Below are 17,305 nucleotides of genomic sequence, written 5' to 3'. Positions count from 1 at the left end.
AAGTATGAGCCACCGGGCCCAGCCTAGATGTTATTTTTATCTCTTATTTATGGGAAACACAGCTCTCACATCATGGATTCTTTGCATTTTGTGGTTTACTTGGCAGAACTACACCATGTTGAGTAGCAACAAGGATGTTGACCCCTTCAGCCTCAGATGGCCAGGTAGGGCACAGTGGACACTCACCCTGGGTGGAGGCAGAGCATGACTCGGTGTGCTTGACAAACACGGTGTTGTCATCGCCCCTCCGCTGGGAAGCTTGGCCTTATGGTATAAGCTTTGGGTGGCGAGTTCCTTGGCCTTTCCCTATTAGCATTCAGAGTTAAGACTCTGGAACTTGCCGGGCGCGGTGGCTCACGCCTGTAATCCCAGCACTTTGGGAGGCCGAGGCGGGCGGATCACAAGGTCAGGTGATCGAGACCACAGTGAAACTCTGTCTCTACTAAAAATACAAAAAAAAAAAAAATTAGCTGGGTGCGGTGGCGGGTGCCTGTAGTCCCAGGTACTCGGGAGGCTGAGGCAGGAGAATGGCGTGAACCCAGGAGGCAGAGCTTGCAGTGAGCCGAGATCGCGCCACCGCACTCCAGCCTGGGCCACAGAGCGAGACTCCGTCTCAAAAATAAAAAAAAAAAAAAAAGACTCTGGAACTTGAAAATCCTTTTCCTAAAAGCTCAAGTCTTGCGAATGAAATAGACCTGGGCTATCACGTCATGAACTGTCCTATACGTTTAAATAGTATCTTGAAACTCAACTGCCTGCTTTGTTCTTTCTGGATTATTCTGTCACATTGTTTATGCCGTTTACTTCAACATATGGATGCCCCAGGGCAACAAAGGGCTCTAGGCTCGATGAGATGGGGGTCAGGCAACAAGGGTGAACCTTAACAACCACCTCCTCATTTTCTCCAGCCGCACAGGAGTGGTGTCCTCACCCTCTCACCTGCACCCACGAGGTGGGCTTTGGACTCGGAGGCCCCGCCTTTCCCAGCCCACAGCCTGACAAACGATAACGCACTGGTTTCCCAGAAAAAGAAAACAGAAAGAGAAAGAAGCAGTCCGGGGGCCACCAAGAGATCAGAAAAGAGAACTAAGTCTCTCTGTGGCAGGGGAGCACTTGGCAGAAGGGAACTGTTTTTAGGAAGCTCAGATCCTGATGCACTGGCTCGGAGAGACAATGTGGGCCATTTGAGGTCAGTGGCTCATCCTTTCTCCGCCCCAGTTTCTGCTTCTGCGGAACAGGCACTAATCATACTACACCATGTGTCGTGGAAATGGATGAATAATCAGGGCCTCCCACAGAGGACAAATGCCCCAAAATGCGAAGTCAGGAGTGGCAGTGAATACTGATCACTGGGAAGTGGGGGAGACGCGTTCAGACACCAAGCCGCAGCCTTGGCTGTGCACAAGCGCTGAAAGCTCTCCTTGAAGGATGCATCTCCGACAAAAGAAAGAAGTGACTCAGCGTAGTAAGTTTCTGTCATTCATAAAATCTCTCCTTCCTCCTCATGCGAAGCTCCCTGGGAGAAAAATTAAGCTCTTCCCTTTCTTTAGGCTGACGCGAAATCTTAAAGTGTCGTATCTAAAAGCCCTTCCTCCACCTCTGCCACACTTCTTGTTTAATGACCTTCAAAATTGGTTTGTATTTAATCGGTAGAACTCAGGCTTCAAACAAATTTTGGACAGTGTGGTGGTGTGTGCCTGTGATTCCAGCTACTTGGGAGGCTGAGTCAGGAGGATTGCCTGAGGCCAGGAGTTTGAAACCAGGTTGAGCAATATAGCGAGACCCCCATCTCAAAAAAAAAAAAAAAAAAAAAGGACAGAACTCAATATATCAGAAAGGTAAGGGGGGGACTGTTGAGGCCAGCTCTGAGGTTGGCACCTGTCCCCTCGGGCCTCTCAGCACCACCTCCTTCCAATTCATTGTTCTAAGCTTTCTCCTTAAAAGCCCTAGGACTTCCCATCAAACTGTGTGAAAACATCTCAAGGAGCTTAACTCTCGCATTTGACAGGTGAGTAGACAAATCTAGAGACAATTCTAGACAAATCTAGACAGATCTAGATGTCTGGATTCCAGGCTCAGTTCACTCTGCCAAGAATGGCAGAGTCATTGGTAGAGACGAGATCTCACTATATGGTCCAGTGATGGTGGTGGTGATGAGGGAATCAAGGTGGGCAGCCAGGAAGACAGATGCCGTGCAAAAGAGGGATATGAGCAACACTTCTGAAAGAAAAAAGGGCACGTGTTTCTAACTGATGGAGGTCAGAGGTAGTTTCCTCATAGACAAAGGATAGTGCAGACCAAGCAAGGAGACCTCTGTCGCCCAGGCTGGAGTGCAGTGGCGCGATCTCGGCTCACTGCAAGCTCCACCTCCCGGGTTCACGCCATTCTCCCACCTCAGCCTCCGAGTAGCTGGGACTACAGGCGCCCGCCACCACGCCCGGCTAGTTTTTTGTATTTTTAGTAGAGACGGGGTTTCACCATGTTAGCCAGGATGGTCTCGATCTCCTGACCTCGTGATCCACCCGCCTCGGCCTCCCAAAGTGCTGGGATTACAGGCTTGAGCCACCGCGCCCGGCCAAGGAGACCTCTTTCTTGCGAGCTAGGAGAGGGGAGATGACACCACGTTCTGCTTCAGTCCCTTGGACAAGAGGAACATATTTCTGAGTGTGTGTGTGTGTGTCTGTGTGTGTGTGTGTGAGAGAGAGAGAGATACAGGGTCTCACTCTGTCCCCCAGGCTGGAGTACGGTGGCATGATCATAGCTCACTGCAGCCTCTACCTCCTTGGCTCAAGTGATCCTCCCACCTCAGCCTCCCAGGTAGCTGGGGTCACAGGTATGCACCACTACACCAAGCTATCTTTTTTATTTTTTATAGAGATGAGGTCTTACTATATTGTCCAGGCTGGTCTTTAACTCCTGGGCTAAAAGATCCTCCTGCCTTGACCTCCCAAAATGTTGGGATTATAGACCGCATTTCTTATGTTATGAAAGGACTTAAATGAACTGAGATTGGATAATACTGAAAGAGGCATTTTGTAAGGTGCCGTTTCTCAACTGATTGGTGATCTGACCTTAGTGTTGCAATGCATGGGTCTTTCGCTGGAGTTGTTGCTAACCAATCTGTGGAATGCCTGGAAAGGTTAACCAGCCCAGCACGGCTGCAGTGATTCTGACATTTTCCTGTTCTGTTCCCTCTGCCCATCCTCATCTCTGCCACATGATGGTTCATTTTACGTGTAAGTTTGACTGGGCCTGGGTGCCCAGATTTGACACTATTTCTGGGTGTGTCTGCGAGGATATTTCTGGAAGAAACCAGCATTGGATTCAGTGGGCTCAGGAAACTAGATTAGTCTCCCCGACGTGGGCGGGCCTCGACCAATCTGTTGAGGACCTAAATAGAACAGAGGAAGAAAAAACGCACCCCTTCTTTCCTGCCTCACTCCTTGAACTGGGTTGTCTTCTTTCCTCTCCTCCTGCCCTCGGCCTGGAATTTCCCCCATTGGGACTTAGGCCACCAGCTCCCTCAGGCCTTTGGACCTGGGCTGAACGCCGGTGCCAGTCTGCCCGGGTCTCCAGCTCCCAGATGGCCAGTCGGGGGATTTCTCAGCTTCCATGATCACATGAACACATTCCCCATAATAAATCTCCTTCTCTACATTTGTAACATATTTTAATATTTTTATACAAACATTTCCTATTGGTTGTTTCTCTGGAGAACCCTGACTAATGCAGCCACATTTCCCTTAGTTATAATTGCAAATGCAGAGGAGGTCTTGAAATTGCCTGAAAAGCTGTTCATTGTAAAGGCTGTGCGTGCGTGTACAGTGTAAGGCATCCGGTGGGTACTGACATCTTTGTGGAGCAAATTCAACCACATCAATAGCTTATTTTACTTTTTGAGACAAGATCTCACTCTGTCACCCAAACTGGAGTGCAGTGGCGCGATCACAGCTCACCGCAGCCTCGACCTCCCCGGTTTCAGGTGATTCTCCCGCCTCAGCCTCCTGGGTAGCTGGGACCACAGGTGCGTGCACCATACCCAGCTAATTTTTGTATTTTTTTATGGAGTCAAGGTTTCGCCATGTTGCCAAGGCTGGTCTCGAACTTCTGAGTTCAAGTGATCCTCCTACCTCAGCCTCCCAAAGTGCTAGGATTACAAGTGTGAGCCACCACACCCGGCCAATAGGTAATTTCTAAGCCAGTCACACCCTGTCTCTTAAAAACACTTAGAAGCTATCAACTGTGTTCCTATCCTTTTACCCAGCAACAGCACTTCCAGGAATTCATCCAAGAGAAAGATGAGAGACGTGCAGAGAGATTTATGTAAAAGTTTGTCCACTGAGGTAGGAAATATTTCCTACAAATGACCTGAAAGGCATCACACTATTTTATCACACAGTTGTACCATTTAGTGTCATGGAAGGATTAATAACGCACTGGGGGAAAAGCAGGTTACAAAGCACTACGCTATCTTATTCCACATTTATACTATATGTTATAAAATATGTACTTTTAGAACATATGTGGAATTTATTCCACGTTTATATTATATGTTATAAAATATATATGTTTAGAACATATGTGGAATTTACATCGAAAATGGAGCGCCTCTGTTTTCCAAATCTAGTTATACTTGGTCCATCCCTCCTGACCAATTCCCTGGATTGTGCAAGTTCAAAGACTTTCTGGGGATGCCCATGATTTGCACGTGTGGGGATTGGAGAGAAGACACGTTATTATGGCTGTGCTGTGTTGACCGAGACATAAAACTCAGCCCCGTCTTTAACTTATACAAATATACGATTACGTGCAGACACACACACTCAAGCACGAAGCATCTGGGTGGGTGGACAGGTGGAGAAAAGAAAGAAGGAGTTTATATTTCAACCTTGTCAGCCACTTGAAATTTCACCTTACACTTGTTCACTACATGCCTTTGAATTTCGCCAACTTCTTCAGTTTATTCAACATGAAGTTCAGTTGGTTCAAATAAATAAACATGGAAATTCTAACATGGAAATGTCTTACAGGGAGCGCAGAAAGCAAACAGGTGTCAGGAAAGTCGTGGCTTGCCACATGTAAATTCAGCCCGTCACAGTGCCCCAGCTAGCAGCATATGTGGCTACTGTTGTACAGACAGCCTTGTGTTAATTATATTTACTGCTTTGCACATTTAGACCGAGAATTTTTAAAACTCCATTTAGCCCAGCTGATGAAGCTGTCACAGCCCATTTCCCACATAATGTCCCATCATTACAAAGAGAAAGATGACCGGGCTCAGTGGCTCATGCTTATAATCCCAGCACTTTGGGAGGCTGAGATGACAGGATTGCTTAAGCCCAGGAGTTCGAGACTTGCCTGGGCAACATAGTGAGAATCTCCTTTCTGCAAAAATAATTTTAAAATTAGCGAGGCATGGTGGTCAATGCCTATAGTCCCAGTTATTCAGGAGGCTGAGGTGGGAGGATCACCTGGGTCCAGGAGGTCAAGGCTGCAGTGAGCCATGATCATGCCACTGCTCTCCAACCTGGGCGACGGAATGCGACCCTGTCTCCGAAAACAAACGAACAAAAAAAGAAAGAAAGAAAGATTACATTAAAAAATAGAAATAAAACTCTAATTCAAGCAGACTAATGAAAGAGATTTGCCGCCAACCCACCTGCAATTAAAAGAGAATGGTAAGAGATTTTTGTTTGTTTGTTTATGTTTATGTTTTTGAGATGGAGTCTCGCTCTGTTGCCCAGGCTGGAGTGCAGTGGTGTGATCTCGGTTCACTAAAGCCCCGCCTCCCGGGTTCACGCCATTTTCCTGCCTCAGCCTCCCGAGTAGCTGGGACTACAGGCGCCCGCCACCACGCCTGGCTAATGTTTGTGTTTTTAGTAGAGACAGGGTTTCACCATGTTAGCCAGGATGGTCTCCATCTCCTGACCTGGTGATCCATCTGCCTGGGCCTCCCAAAGTGCTGGGATTACAGGCGTGAGCCACTGCACCCGGCCGATAAGAGTTTTTATTATATGTAAGACACATCTTCAAAATACCACATGTACTTTAAGAAAAAAAAAAAATCAGAGTATCTGATGGGGGAATTGAAATCCTATTGCCTGTTCCAAACATACATTTCAGCATTTTCTCATCTAAATGGCAATTTCTCTGCAAATAGGGTCGGTGGGGAGAGCTGGAAAGGCACCCCCTGCGGCCCCCAGCCCTTCCGCCTCCAGCCCTTCCTCCCTGGAAGGTCCAGGATTGCAGTATTACATCCACATCTGTGGTCGCAGGGCCCTGGCTCAGAGAAAGCACGTGTCGCCTTTTCTCTCTGAAGGGAGGCTGTCTCTGCATTTGATGTACTTACTCTCTTATGTGGCCCATTCAATCATCCTTTACATTTCTTTCCTGTGTCATCCACAGCTGGTCAATATGACCAGTGAGACAGAATTCAAAGAAGCCCCATCATCTTCAAAACAGCTTAGACAAGAATCCACACGGGTGGAGTCCAATGCTGCTTTGCGTGTTTAGGCCACCCCCGTGTGTCTCTAGAGGGAACTACTATTTCAGGTCTTTGAAACATCACTTTGAATCCACACTGCATAAGCAATTTTTGTCTGCTTACAAACAGCACCTGCTGCGTCTGAAGCACTGCAGTGGCAGACACAAAAGTGACTAGAGCATTGATCCTGCCCTCAAGAAACTTGTGGTTTAACAGGGAAGAAGAGACGTGCAGAAAGAAACTTAAAGATGGCAGAAAGCAACAAATGCCTTTCCTTGCCACAGCAAATATGTTAGGAACGGGGAAGAAGGTAGAATTAATTCCAGCAGGGAGAGCATCTGAAGAGGCTCCCTGGATGTGGCCTTTGATGTGGGCTGAAGACTGGGCTTGATTTAGGGTCATTCATCCGTTCATGAAATAGTTTAAGCAGCAGCAAAATCATGTTATCAAAGCAGAAAAGTGCAGGACCTACAGATAAACTATAAGGAGGTTTGTGTTTCCAAAGTATGGAGTTGTGAAGGGTGATAAGGTGATAATGTGAATTGGATTTGAAAGAAAGGTGGGGGCCTTGTGTATCAAACTAAACAATCTGTGCTTCTCCAGGTGACATAGCAGGAACCAGAGAGGGTGTTTGAGCAGAGAAGTGAGCTCACATATTCTTTTATGTATTCAACAGTGTCATTCAACACATAGGAGTGTGGCTATCTGTGCCAGGTGCAAGGCGTTGGGTACACAGTGGTGAGAAAAACACACGTGGGTCCTGCTGCCACAGAACTTACAGCAGAGTCAAGAGACAGACGATAAGAAATATGCACACATACAAAGCAATACCTGGCAGCGCACAGTGGCTCACGCCTGTAATCCCAGCGCTTTGGGAGGCCAAGATGGGTGGATCACCTGAGGTCAGGAGTTCGAGACCAGCCTGGCCAACATGGTGAAACCTATCTCTACTAAAAATACAAAAAATTAGTCAAGCATGGTGGTGGGTGCCTGTAGTCCCAGCTACTCGGGAGGCTGAGGCAGCAGAATGGCTTGAACCTGGGAGGCAGAGGTTGCAGTGGGCCGAGATTGAGCCACTGCACTCCAGCCTGGGCGACAAAAGTGAAACTCTATCTCAAAAAAAAAAAAAAAATTAATACCTGATTTAAAATAATAATTAGACAGAGGAAGGGAAAAAAAAACCCAGAATCCTATTAGAGAATAATGAGGGGCTGGGAACTTAATTGAGATCGGAAGTTAGAGAAGTCCTCGCCAAGAAAATGACATGGGAACTGAGACCCGAAAGGTACATGAGTGATGTGGAGTAAAGTCTTGGGAGATGAACCTTCCATGCTTGTGTGAAGGCCCTGAAGGAGGAAGGAGTATGCAGAGCTCAGGAGACTGGAAAGTGTTGCCAGGAGCTAGGAACGAGGGGTTGGGAGACGTTGGTCAAAGGGTACAAAGTCCCAGTTATGCAGGATGAGTAAGTTCTGAAGATCTAACATGCAGCCCCGTGACCATAGTGAATAATACTGAATGGTATACTTGAAATTTGCTAAGAGAAGAGATCTTAAGTGTTCTCATAACACACAAAACACAGCAACTACACAAGGTGATGGGTATGTTAATTAGCCTGATTGTGACATTTTGATAAATTGTATACCCAATTGTATACCCAATTTATCAAAATGTCACACTGTGGCTGGGTGCGGTGGCTCATACCTATAATCCCAGCATTTTGGGAGGCCGAAGCAGGTGGATTGGTTGAGGCCAGGAGTCTGAGACCAGCCTGGGCAACATAGCAAGACTCCATCTCTACAAAAAGTACAAAAATTAGCCAGGCGTGGTGGCACATGCCTGTGGTCCCAGCTACCCTGGAGGCTGAGGTGGGAGGATTGTTTGAACCCGGGAGGTAGAAGTTGCAGTGAGCTGAAATTGCAACCCCTGCACTCCAGCCTGGGTGACAGAGTGAGACCCTGAAAAAAAAAAAAAAAATCACACTGTACTCCTTGAATCTGTGCCATTTTTGTTTGTCAATTATATCTCAATAAAGTCAAAAAAAAAAAAAGGACTAGAAGAAGGCTGGTGTGAGGGGAGGGTAGGAGCAAGGAAGAGGGTGGCAGGGAATGCTCAGAGACAAAAGGGCCCCTGTCACATGCATGGCAAGGAGCCTGGGCGTTCAGTGCCATAGGGGGCTAGGGAACAACTTGATCCCATCTGCAATTTAGAAACAACACTCTGGGCACAGCGTGGAGGATGCCCTGGGGGGACATGGGTAGCTCTGGGATATCCATTAGGAGGCTTCTGCAGCTGCCAGGTGAGACTGTGGTGGCTGCAGCAAGGCAGGCATCAATGGGGTGGAGAGAAATGCTCCCAGAAGGTGAATGTGGTCACAGCAGAGCTTAGAGGAGAGAGGCTGGACGCAGAGAGGCCAAATTAGGAGGCTGTGGCAATTGTCTTAATGGGATACAGAAGCGAGACATAGAGGGAAGGAGGGCCGCATGCTGTTTGGAAAACACCCCAGCCAACTCCTAGGGTGGTGAGGCCCCCCCCCTCATTGAGGGGGAAGGCATGAGTCAGAAAGGCACTCAAGGGGAGACAAAAGCTTTGAGCCTGCGTGGCTTTAGCTGGCCACAGGATCAAAGTGTGAACAGGTGAGCGCAGAGGGTGGGTTTGCCCTGGGACCTCTCAACCTTGGGGAGTAAAGACATGACTCAGACAGAGAGATCCAGGAGCAAGAACTCAGTCCAGACGCAGGGGTTCATTAGACTGTGATTCTCCAACTCCCGACCAAGCTGCATTTCACTTGGGGAATGGAAGAGAAGACGCCCCTGCTGGGGTGGGGCTGCAGAGGAAGGACTGAGGATATCACTGGGGGTGGGGAGGGGATTGAGGAGGGGAAAGGCAACATAAAGTCACCCAGAGCCCGCGGAAGTTCCAACTAAGACACACAGAAATGCACAGGGAGGTTACCTAAAACAACTTCTACGTATTTGGACACTGTATTAAATTATGTTTTATAATCATCATCATAACAGATAAACATTTGCTCCGTTTCTTTGATGTGCCAGCTCATATTATGTATCCCTGTATGTACTAGGCTGTTCTTGCACTGCAATAAAGACATACCCGAGGTAGGGTATTTTATGAAGAAAAGAGGCTTAATTGGCTCACAGTTCTGCAGGCTGTACAGGAAGCACAGTGCTGGCTCTGCTCAGCTTCTAGGGAGGCCTCAGGAAGCTTCCAATCATGGCAGGAGGTGAGGGAGAGTAGGCATGTCACCTGGTGAAAGCAGAAGCAAGAGAGAGAGACTTGGGGAGGAGGTGCCACGTGCTTTTAAACAACCAGTTCTTGTGTGAACTCAGAGTGAGAGCGTACGCATCACCAAGGGATGGCCCAAGCCATTCATGAGGGACCCACACCCATGGTCCCACCTCCCACATGGGGTATTACATTTCCTTTTTTTTTTTTTTTTTTTTGAGACAGTGTCTTGCTCTGTTGCCCAGGCTGGAGTGCAGTGGCCGGATCTCAGCTCACTGCAAGCTCCGCCTCCCAGGTTCACGCCATTCTCCTGCCTCAGCCTCCCGACTAGCTGGGACTACAGGCGCCCGCCACCTCACCCGGCTAATTTTTTGTATTTTTTAGTAGAGATGGGGTTTCACTGGGTTAGCCAGGATGGTCTCGATCTCCTGACCTCGTGATCCCCCTGTCTCGGCCTCCCAAAGTGCTGGGATTACAGGCTTGAGCCACCGCGCCCGGCCGGGTATTACATTTCAACATGAGATTTGGGTGGGGACAAATATCCAAACTATATCAATGTACATGCATACATTATGTAACATTTAATATACCAATAGCATAACAGTGAAACAGCGAAAGAGCTAACATAACTAACTCTACTTTGTTTAACAGGCCTTCATCCATTCCTGCACATAGTCTAGGATGATTTTGAAGCACTGAGATAATATGCAAAAACAGCAGTCATGTTGTTTTCAAAACCAGCTCTGAAATTAAAGGGAAAGGTCATAAACAACTAAGTTTTATTAAAAATTTATAGGAGCATTGTGACCTGACTAAGGACAAAGAAGTTCCCAACCTCCTGGGACCCTTGCTTGTACCCACATGTCTGTGGTTGTCAGTCACACCTTGGTACCAACCCCTTCCTCTTCTCTCTGCCCTTAACATAAAAAGAGCCCCAAAGTTGCACTGACTTAAGATGGTACTTTAGGATGCTAGTCCACCATCTTCTTGATTTTGCTGGCTCTCTGAATAAACCTGCCTTTCCCCCCACCAACCCTTGTCTCTTGAGTCTGGCTTTTGAGCAGTAGCAGACCAACACGGGTTAGGTTACAATAGCAAACATTTCTATCGAACTTGCCCTGGCACAGTTCTAAGCTCCTTACATTTATTAACTCACTCATGAGGTAGGTGGTGTTACTATCACCATCTTACAGGCAAAAAAACTGAGACAGAGAGGTTAAGTAAAATGCTCAAGATCACAAAGCAAGTAAGTGGTGAGGCCAGGATCTGAGCCTGGCTCATCAACACGATTCTATCTCACTTTACACATCATATAATAATCGTAACTCTTGGTGTAAAAATGATGGCAGCAGCGGCCCACCTGGAGCAGCTGCTGCTAAGACGCTGGCTGCAGCAGGGGACGTGCAGCTGGGGCTGCATGCTCCACAGAGGCATAGGGAGCTGGGAACAGGAGGGAGCCATGCCCCCTTCCAAGCTGAAGGGGCGAGGGCCCTGCCCTCCTGGGCACAGCTGCATCTGCCCAGCCACAGCTGCAGACCCAGGCATCCCTGTGCTCTCAGGAACCTGGGAAGTCCCCTGTCCCTGCAGGCTCAAAAGTGCCTGCTGCTGCTGCCTGGCTTTTCCCTGCTCCTGGTGCCCACTTCAATTTTGGAGCAAAGTTGAGACCAAGCCCAGGCACTGTCATGACCTGGCCAGGTGTGTGAGTGCTCAGGGCAGTGCTGACATGCCAGCCTCCTGCCACCTCAGCCTCCTGCCACCTCAGCCTCCTCCAGACTTTGAGTACTGACAGGGTATGGGAGGGAGGCTAAGGAGGGCTGAGGGCAGCTCAGTGCAGGCTGGCAGGGGCCCCTTAGCACAAACAGTCTGGGTGTTGTGGATGCCATGGATGGCAGGTTGATGGCAGCAGGAGACAGGCAGGTTCCTGGGTGGAAATAAGTGGGTCCCTGGTGAAATCCCACTTTCAAGCCAGGGATGGCCTGAAGCCTGGGGCCCAGGCTATCCATTCTGTGGATGGAGTGAGAACTTATGGTGCTTTTTCTGGGCCTACCCATGGCCGCCCATGGACCACTCAGCACACACTTCCTCCCCTCTGAAGTCCATAAAAACCCCAGACTCAGCCAGGCCCCAGCAGATCACAGGACAATCTTCCTGCAGATAGGAGCTACCCACTCCAGGTCTCTTCTCTGCTGAGGGCTTCACAAACAACAGGTCAACCTGTCTGCGGAAAGGAGCTACCCACTTCAAGTCTCCTGAGAGGTATACTGATGCTCAATAAAGCACCTCTTTTCTTTCTTCACCCTCTAGTTGTCCACATACCTCACTCTTCCTGGACGCGGGACAAGAACTCAGGACCCACTGAATGGCAGGACTGAAAGAGCTATAACACAAACAAGGCTGAAACACACACCCCTGCTGCCCCCCTACCCCCGTTCACCATATTGCAGGCAACAAGAAGGAGAGAAGAAAGAAGGCGAGACCATCTGTGGCCCTTCAGGAAGCTCAGACCTAGGAGCTCCCCAGGCTGGGGCTGTGATATCCTCCTTGGGGCTCTGCAGTTCCTGGTGCCTCCAAGCTTCCAGATGCCACCATGTTTCCTGACACTTACAGTGGAAGCCACCTGTTAACGCCTAGTCTAGCCACAGCCTCACAGGGAGCTGGCACCTGTGCTGGTGCCTGGAGCTGCCCACCTCACTGCAGTAGCCAGCGTGCTTGGCTGTGCACAATGGCCGGACCCTGTGCATGTTCGTTCATGTACCCCTTGCTGCTTCACACCTGGACTGCCCTTGGCAGATGTGGGATCCAGGCCAGTAGCATGAGCTGAGTGCAGCCTGCCAGGCTGAGTGAGCAGAAAGAGCCCAGCAGGCCTGAGAAAAACTCAGGCAAAGGTGCCACTGGCCACAGAGGTTTCTGGATGGCAAAGCAACACCCCAAGGATCCTGTGGCAAAAATAAGTAGCTCAGGTCAAAATACTTAGAGTCCATCCTTGACTCCTCTCCTTCCACTCTAGACCCAATCCATCTACAAATCCTGTAGATTCTAGATGTGCTCCACCTTCAAAGTATATGTAGAATCGACTGCTCACATGCACCCCACCAATGCCACTCTATCCAAGACCATCGACTGTCATGTGGATGAGTGCCATTTCCGTGCAGATCGTCTCTTGGTTTCAGCTCTTTGCCACCTACAGTTTGTTTTTAACAAGGCATCATTCAGGAGAATAATTTGAACACGTAAGTCCGGTCATGTCCCACCCTTGCTAAAACTTTCTGTAGTTCCCTCTCTCACTCACAGTGAACAGGCCAAACACCCATCCTCCTTCCCTCTGCTCACCCACCCTGACCTCTTGCTGTTCCCTGACCTTACTGGGTCCTCCTACTTCTCAGCATCTGTGCTTGTTCCTGCTGCTTGGGTGGCTCTGGCCCCAGATACTTGTGTGACTCACTCCCTCGCTTTCTCCTGGTCTCTGCTCAGCCATCAATTTATCAACACTTCCCCAACTCCCACACCTTGCAATAGGGTTGCATCCCCTCCCTCTGCCCCTGATCTGCTCCATGGTTCTTCAGAGCATCCCTCACCATCTGACACATCATCCACTCTGCTTATTTTCTGCTTCCCTGCACTAGAACTCAAGCCTTCTGAGAGCAAGGACTTGTTTTTGTCCCTGCAATAACCCCAGTGTGTAGATCTGTACCTGGCACATAATAGGCTCAAGAAATATTCTTTGAAATGAATGATAGTATTTTTATTCTCATTTGACAGACAAGGCAACAGGCTCAGAGGTAACGTGCTAAGGTCATCAACCTAGTAATATAGTAACTACCAAGAGCTGAACCTGTCCCATCCCCTTCTCTCACTGACCAAGTATGAAGTCATTCCCCTCCTTCCAGTCAAGCAAAATACCCTCCCATCTCCTCACCCCACCACCACTACAGGAACTCTTGTGCAGAGGCTCTCTGGAATGTTCAAGCAAGTATCACTCTTAATGGTAGAATGTTCCATTTGATTGAAGCTTAACCTGATCAATGTCAGAATGGCAACTACTTTTCCTTTCTTCTTGAATTATTATTTTTTAGAGACAGGGCCTTGCTCTGTCACCCAGGCTGGAGTGCAGTGGCACAATCACAGCTCACAGTAACCTCAAACTCCTGGGCTCAAGCCATCCTCCTCACACAGCCTCCCAAGTAAGTGGTATTACAGGCACAGGCCACCATGCCCAGCAAATTTTTTTTGTATTTTGTAGAGTTGGGGTCTTGCTGTATTGCCCAGGCTGGTCTCAAACTCCTGGCCTCAAGTCAGTCTCCCTCCAGACACTCCGGAAGCACTGGGATTACAGGTGTGAGCCATCATGCATGGCCTCTTCCTCAATTATTGAAATGTAACTGAACCTTCTCTTTGTGTTGCAGGATTAAAATTATTATGAGATGTGGGGCATGTAGCTAAGATGCTGTATTAGTCCGTTTTCATGCTGCTAATGAAGATATGCCCAAGAATGGGTAATTTATAAATAAAAAGAGGTTTAATGGACTCACAATTTCACGTGGCTGGAGAGGCCTCACAATCATGGCAGAAAGCAAAAGGCACATCTTACATGGGGGCAGACAAGAGAGAATGAGAACCAAGCAAAAGGGGTTTCCCCTTATAAAACCATCAGATCTTGTGAGACTTATTCACTACCATGAGAACAGTATGAGGGAACTGCCCCCATGATTCAATTGTCTCCCACTGGGTCCCTCCCACAACACATGGGAATTATGGGAGCTACAATTCAAGATGAGATTAGGTGGAGACATAGAGCCAAATCATATCAGATGCAGATGCAAGAGGTGTAGAAGATAGGGGTGAGTGGGTACCAGCCCCTGCTGTGGCTTTGGGACTTGGCTTGATCCTTGGTCTCCTGCTCCGTCCTCACTGAGGGACCATGAATGGTGATTAGCGGTCTGGTTTCTGCAGCTGCCCCACAGCTGTCCTTCTTTAACAGCAGTTAATGAATCCAACATTAAACATTCCTCTGCCAAGCGACTTGTTGCCCCCAGGACAGTCTCTATCACTATCACTATCACCATCCTTTAACTTTCCAAGCTCATTTAAAGTGTTATCTGTAACCAGGATCCCATGAAATGTGTACCTCTTCATCAGTTTACACAACTCTTCCAGATCTTACCTGAAGTTACTGTTTTGATTTTTTTTTTTTTTTCTTGAGACAGAGTCTTGCACTGTCACTTAGGCTAGAGTGCAGTGGTGCAATCTCAGCTCACCGCAACTTCTGCCTCCCAGGTTCAAGCAATTCTCCTGCCTCAGCCTCCCAAGTAGCTGGGATTACAAGCACGGGCCCCTACACATGGCTAATTTTTGTGTTTTTAGTAGAGGCGGGGTTTCACCATGTTGGCCAGGCTGTTCTCGAACTCCTGACCTCAGGTGATCCGCCCACCTCAGCCTCCCAAAGTGCTGGGATTACAGGTGTGAGCCACCACACCCGGCCGAGTCTGTTTTGTTTAAGGCATATGAGCAAACTCAAAACTCCATGCCAAGTGGGGAGCAAAGGACGTTCATTTCACCCCCACACCTCCATTTAGCTTCTAAACTAATTTTCACCCAACTCGAGGTCTGCGTCCTTGTGAAAACATTTAAGTCTGCAAGTGGCACTTGGGTAATGACTGGTGGATTATTAATAAAATACAGAAAAATAAAACCAGAACATAGCCAAGCATCTGCAGCTGTGTGGACCAATGAAAATGTGAAACCTTTCTGGTTTATGGGTACTTGATCCTCCTTTGGCTTTGCGGGGCTTGCGGGGACAGATGTGGAGTGGAGGATGAGGGTGGGAAGCTGGAATTTGATCATGTTACATGCCCCAGGGCTCTCACTGAAAGTAAGCCCCTCCATCTTCCCCATTGCACCGCTGAACCATGTCATTACATGTCTACTTTAGAAGGGCCTGAAATTAAAAAATAGTAGTAAAAGATAAATAAATAAATAAATAAATAAATAAATAAATAAATAAAAGTTCAAAAACCACTCCATAAGAAGCTGAAAATCTGTACTTCACGTTTCTTTCCCTGAGCCCTGAGGAGGTCTAAGTCTTCCTTCATTCATTCCCACATCAAGCCTGAGACATCAGCTTCCCCAGAACCGTGTTTTCATCCTGCATTATTTCTGCAATGTTCCATCAGGCATCTGCGGGTCTTTAAAGGAAATGTGAAAAGGTAGCAAAGACATATCTGTGCAGCAAAGACATGTGGCACAGGAAAGAAGTGGAGAAATCAAAGCCAGAGAGAAGCCTGCTAGCCACCTGGAAATCAAATTGTGTCAGGGAGAAGGCCTGAGTGGAAAATAGATTAGAAGGGCAGTGAACAAGAGACAGGAAAGAAAGGCAGCCCCTACAAAAGTTAATTAGAAGCAGAGGAGGCCAGAATTTGAAAAGCAGCCTGAATCTGAAAAGAGTCCTGCACTGCTTGAGGAAGGACTCAAGATTCAGTAAGTTCTATCGACTTCTATCTGGGTAACGAACGCAGTGGCCGTCCACCTGCACGTCCCTCTTTGCTAACCACGCTCAAACTGGGGCTGCAGGCTCTGAAAGAAATCCAGGGAGGAGGCAGACATGAAAGGAATGGGAACGCAGGCCTAGGACTTCAGATGAGAGGGTACCCTCCATCCACAGTGCCATCCTTCATCTGACTTCCACCCCGTCCTGACTCTGGGCCTGGTGCAAACAGGGCTGGTGAAATTGGTGGGAACTGGGAAAATGATACCTGCCTGGACTACCCCGAACGTCGAAAGAGACGGCATAAGTACAGGCACTGGCAGAGTGGGGCTCCACAAAGAGTGACCTGTTATTATTAAATCATATGTAGCAGCAGGTGGAAGTGGCTTCCGAGCCTTTCCATTTTTTTTTGGAGACGGCGTCTCGCTCTGTCGCCCAGGCTGGAGGGCAGTGGCACAATCTCGGCTCACTGCAACCTCTGCCTCCCGGGTTCAAGCGATTCTCGTGTCTGAGCCTCTCGAGTAGCTTGGACTACAGGCGCCCGCAGCTACGCCCAGTTAATTTTTTATATTTTTAGTAGAGACGGGTTTCACCATGTTGGTCAGGCTGTTCTCGAACTCCTGACCTCAGGTGATCCACCTGCCTCGACCTCCCAAGGTGTTGGGATTACAGGCGTGAGCCACCGCGCCCAGCCACCTTTCCATTTTCATCTGCGCAGTCCAGGTTCGGAGTGCTCTCGGAGCTCCTTCGTCTTCCCCAAACCCCGTGTATCAGTTCCCTCTTGTGCCAGCTCCCCTGTGGAATGGGGCCTCCTCATCTCCTCTCAGCTAGCGAAAGTCATCTTAGTAAGAGACCAGCGGTAACCCTAGGCCCTGAGGGCGGTCACTTTGATCAGGCTCTGCCACCCCACGCTCGGCCTCTTCGGAGGCACTTGGCATGACTGCGAGGTCAGGCTCAGGTGTTCTAGAAATTTAACTTTATTTTGTTTATGAACTTATTTTCCATTTCCAGCCACCTGGTGGCAGAAACGTAAAGTGTGGACCCCAGCGTCTGGATGAGAGGACACAAGCATTAAAAAGTCAACGTCGGGGCAGCCAGGC

The sequence above is a fragment of the Papio anubis genome, chromosome 11, assembly GCF_008728515.1.
Source record: "Papio anubis isolate 15944 chromosome 11, Panubis1.0, whole genome shotgun sequence".
NCBI classification, from domain to species: domain Eukaryota; kingdom Metazoa; phylum Chordata; class Mammalia; order Primates; family Cercopithecidae; genus Papio; species Papio anubis.
This window is presented reverse-complemented; position numbering follows the sequence as displayed.